Here is a 5,694-nt window from a genome sequence, read left to right on the forward strand (position 1 = left end):
AGGACCGAAAGCACATTTAGAGGATGGAAGCATGAACCCGGGCTAACTCTGCTTCCGGTCCGGTTCTGGTGCGGACGCCAGAGTCTTTCATAACCTGAAAAGTGTGAGAGGCACTCACTCTGTATCCAGTCCGATCCGCATCTCTGTACCCATTTTTTGGCTTCAAATTTTTACCATAAGCCAGAGCACTTTCTTGAGAGGTTGGGGCTACTTACGACCTAAACTTAAACCTAAATCATGCGAGTGTTTCTGTTAGATTTCTCAAAGTCAAACCTATTTTCCGCTGTACTCACTGTTTTCACCGAGTTGTAAACATGACATCATTGTGACAACCAATCCCGGTCTCCTCTGTTTATTACACAACACATGAAACACAGTCAAATATGTACTTTAAGCTCATTGAATGAAGACGAGTCCTGCAGAAAACGAAGTGTTGTGAATATGATTCAAAATCACTGTGGAATTAGAGTTTGATAATTGTAAGCACCTTTTCTTGGGAGTTTGAGACGGCATAGAAATGTATTTTTTTTTTATTGATTTCATGTATATTTTGTTTCGGCAACATTTTTGGAACTCGGATGATTGTTTCAATTGGTTTGACCACTAGAGGGCGCAACTCTGTTATTTCATGACCATTTTATGAGTAGAAGAAGAAGTTCTGTTTTCAAACTTTTTGTCAATAAAGATAGGACAACGACAGTGTGACACATTCGTTTTACTGTGTGCGTGCAGCTACATTGAATGAATGAATGAATGACTGAATGAATGAATGAATGAATGAATGAATTAAATGGTTTATTTCAAGCAATCAGGTCATAATACATGAAATAAAATATCACTTAATGAATCACAAGTAGATCGCTTGAAAGGGAGTGGAAGGAAGCGAACTTATATAATCCCACCCTGGGATTGAATGTGTGTAAACCAGAACTTTGTCTTTGTCCTTTTGTGAAGAAGTTAAAGAATCAGAACCAAAAGGAACCGATCCATGGAAACTAAAGATTAACCTCTACAAGTACTTCTTTTGTTAATGGCGGAGTTCGGAGTCTCGCAGAGATTGGATGCAGCGTGAGCCCGGGATGAATGAAAAACCTAATGAAATGTTGTTGTTGTTCACCATGTGGCTTGCCCTTTCAGGGGTTGTCATGGTGAAGTAGCTTTTTATACCAGAGGTTTTTCTTAAAACAACTTTGTATTTTATCCAGGCCGCCGTCTGGCACTATGTGTGTTACACAGTCTGGCAGTAGAGCAAAGGGTTTTGGCTAACACACTGGATGAAGCTCAGTGCACTCTGGGAGGTGAACCCTCATTTCCCATGTTAGTCCTGCACTTAACCAACTGAGCTAACCAGACACTAAATGTTTGAAGGAAATGCTGGAGAGATATGGTGTTTATAGTCGTATTTACAGCTGGAGAGCAGCTTCAAAACCTCTGAACTCAAAAATCCAAACTGCACGTCGATGTTTGAATTATAAATTATAAAGTGAAGTTCTGCACATTATAAAAAATACAAATATTTCATAAAGGCCTATATTAAATTAATAATGATTCATTACAGCAAAAATAAAAATAAAGGAGCTTTAATTGTGTTAAATAAGTTCCTGGTTGCACTCCTATGACTTCACTCTATGAATATGATTGACAGGGTGGCTATTTTTTCTTGAAGAATATCTGATTCCTTCTACTATAAAATGTATTAAAATGTGCATTAAAAAAATCAGAATTTGTTCTGTTGTGTTGTCCCTTAATTTGAAACTTTTCTCCTTCCTCCTTCCCTGTCTTTCTTTAGCACAAATTTTCAAATCAAAACACCAATTATTCCATCACCTCTGTTTCTTACTTCTGTTAATATTATTATATTTTAAGATATAGTTTTGAGTTTATCTTAAACGTTGTGCCTTTAGTAAAAACAATTCCTAACAAAGTCCCCAAATAAGAAAGAAAAAAAAAAGAGATTTCTAACTTAAAGATGCTGAATGACACTTTTAGAAAACTTGTGAATCTAACTTGTGCTGATCAGAAACATTCAAGTATCAGACCGAGTCCACTGTGGGTCCTGTGAAGCCTGCCAGGTAGAGCAATGTGCTACGAATTGTCCTTTTATGAAAAATAAAAGCTGCACACTCGCACTACAGTGTGGCGTCACTGCTGGCTGCAAATCCAGTTGTGATTTCCAAAGGTTCTGTTCAAGTTCTCAATGAGTTTATTATCCTCTTTAACCTTGTATGGCTGTGCTTTTGTCTCTGCTGTCAAATAAATTTCCCTCTTTCTCTTTTTGCGGGTGAAGATGTGAGAGTGGGATCACAGGAGGACAGGCATCTGTCTCCTAACTGAAAACAAAAGGGAAAAGCAGGAAAGCTTGGATTCTAATTAATCCCACATTGAAGCCCCAAACTGCCAAAGCACCTTTTTTTTTTACCAGAAACTAATAAGTGAATCAGTCAATCATTGACTTTCTCTGTTTTATTATGACTGCCATTGTTTTAGATGCATGCATGACTGTATAGAATAGAGGCCTTTTGTGGCCTAATGTAAACAGTATTATTTATCCCAGATCTTGCTGCAAATATTCGACAGATGTTCCCACATGTGTGTGAATTAGGTTTAATGCACGTGGTGCAAATATTGACTTAAGATTTCCTGGTGAGGAGAAGATTAATGCATCTGGAACTCTCATTAAGGCAGGAATCCCTCTAGATCATGTCTTTGTAGAACATGATTTTTTTGTTCTTTATACCTAAGAGTTTCTGTTCAGTTCTGCTTTAATTCTGCAGTTTAAACTATTTTTAAAACTGTTTCGACACGTTGCAATTATGATATTTTTTGCATGTTTGGGGCTGATAATTATTTAAACCCCCATATCAATACAGTTTCAACCTGCTTCTATTTTCAATGGTGAAATTACAATAGTAACTAGAAAAGTCGCATTACCTGCGATAATGCTAGTGTGAATGCATTATCGCATTGTTGTAAATCGCGTAAATTGCTTAAATTTGCAGTAGTTGCTTAAATTGTATAACGTACATTAAGTGTATAAAGTGTGTAAAGTGCTTAAATTGCATAAATTAGCATTAATAGCTTAAATTGCATTAATTAGCATAAATTGCGTAAAAAAACTAAAATGTACGAATACCAAAAGTTCGTGCATTAATGTCCTGAACATGCTGAACGTTTTGATACCAATATTGTAAAAGTTTTAAGGTGCAGTAAAAAGTTTAAATTTTCCCATTGACTTAATATGGGGGCTGCACGGTGGTGCAGTGGTTAGCGCTCTTGCCTCACAGCGAGAAGGCCCCGGTTCAAATCCCGGCTGGGACCTTTCTGTGTGGAGTTTGCATGTTCTCCCCGTGCATGCGTGGGTTTTCACCGGGGACTCCGGCTTCCTCCCACCGTCCAAAAACATGCCTCATAGGTTAATTGGTGACTCTAAATTGCCCCTAGGTATGAATGTGAGAGTGGATGGGTGTGTGATTGAGGCCCTGAGACAGACTGGCGATCTGTCCAGGGTGTACCCCGCCTTCGCCCTTCAGTAGCCGGGATAGGCGACCCCGAAAGGGACAAAGCGGTCAGGAAAATGGATGGATGGATGGACTTAACATGGGCTGAAAATTCACATAAATTGCGTAATATCGTGAAAACCAAAAATACAAGCAGTGATGTCCTTAACGAGCTGAACGTTTTGATACCAAGATTGTGTAAATCGCATAAAGTGTGCTTGAGTTTTTACGTGTCAAAAAACGTACGGAAGAAAACGTAAATGAAGAATCTCAATAGTGTGAATGCATTGAATGCATTCACACAACAAGGGAAACTCCCACAATCCATTTTTCTTTTTACAGTAAATTCCCACAATTCATTTGTATTTATAGCAAACTACCGTAAAGCCTTTGTGCAGTGTTTTCTGCTGACCCTGCACTAAAATGTCGCCCTGTTTACAGAAACAATAACACCCACTATACCTGTGAAAATGCATTATATTTTTAAAGAAATGATTCTTTTTCTTGTCTTGATTCAGTTCGGCTGGTTGCGTTGAGCCACATTTGGATCCGTCTTTGTAGAACTAGTTTGAGCTTCATAACTGAATGCATGTCTTTGCTTTGGCAGCTTTGCTGTCCTTGTTTTTGCACCTGGAGGTGTTATGTGTGTTTTTTTTTTTTAATCGAGGCTGAACTTTGTGCCAAATTTAGTCATATTTTTGCTGACGTTCAAGGAGTTGGATTTGTGCCTGTTTTGGGGGAAAACCGAAACGCTGATTCCAGGATGACAGTATACTGGCCTGTCCTCGTATAGGACCATAAAGAGAAAGCCGTCATTCGTCAGAAGGAATGGATGAAATATTAATAATGTTGTGATGAAATGCTTGTAACACAGTCTGATTGTAGCTTTTATATAGCTTTACTCCACGACTACATGCTCCTAATCAGACGCTGACTCAGCAGAGGAGGAGGAGTAGCTCTTACGTGTGTGACGCTTGTTCGAGAGCTTCACCGATGACTGTCCTGCTTGTTGGAGGTGAGATTCGGGGCACAGACGAGTCAGAACATCCAGGACGTGTTTTGGAGATGTTGCTGCTTGAATTAAAAAGCAGTTCTGTGGGTCTGTTCATGATCTTCACGCTCTGATGAAAGCCTTTTAGACAGCGAGGCATTAGTACCTCATGATCAGGATTATTTTAAAGGGCTTCAGGCGTATCATTTAAATGTAGGAAACAACTTGCTTCATACGTTGACAGTTTTTATGCCCCCCACCCATCTACTACAGGTGATTTAAGCGGCGTGATGAATGACTCCCAGGACACGTCGGGGAGTGTTTAAAGCCACAGAAATCATGTTTGAGCTGTAAAACCGTCCAGAATCATCCCTCTGGATGTCTCTTTTTCACGGTTCTGTTACCTCCCTCACAGGAGTTCGGTTTCTTTTGGCAACATGGATGCAGTTTTTTGTTATGATTGGATGGTTCCCAAATGTTTTCCATCAATAACTGACATCCCTGTAATTGATAATTGATTTTCAAATCTCCAAACCTCCTATATTTTTTGCAGAATCCAGAACTTTTTAGTGTTTTTGACAAAAGTCTTAATCCACTTATGATGAAGTCATGGTTTTGGTTTGGGGCTTTGGCCCAGCTCTTCTGGCCTTTCCTGAATGTGATTACATTTCAGGTTTTAGTGAAGGGTTGTTCCTCTTAAAGAGCATCTTTTTTAGAAGATCTTTTCTGAGTGAAGTATCTAGAAACTACCCACTTTGCTCTCGTGATGATGAAAATTGACAGGATATTTTGAAATATGAAGAAGTGTAGATGATTAGTTTGTATAAAACTAGACAATCTTTTAAAACTGTTATGGTTGATTAGGAGAGGAAAACCCAGAGGACAAATCCAGAATGTTCAAGGATTTAACACCAAAGAAATAGTTATGCAAAATTACATTTAAAATCATTCATGAAATGCAAAAGATTCCTGAAATAATAAAAACTATTCAGATCATTCCTGACAGATTTGACCATTTCCAGGAGAAGCCAAAGCCAACCTGCACAGAATGGATTGAAAAAATAACCACAAAAAAAACAAAATAAAATATACGACAGAGTATTAGGACCACCAAAAAAACATTATTATGACTTTAAATTTCGTAAATTTACGACGTAAATCTATGAGATTTAATCTCATAGATATGACATAAGGTGGTGAAAGGGA

This window comes from Oryzias melastigma, linkage group LG13 (assembly GCF_002922805.2).
Source record: "Oryzias melastigma strain HK-1 linkage group LG13, ASM292280v2, whole genome shotgun sequence".
In the NCBI taxonomy this organism is placed as follows: Eukaryota; Metazoa; Chordata; class Actinopteri; order Beloniformes; family Adrianichthyidae; genus Oryzias; species Oryzias melastigma.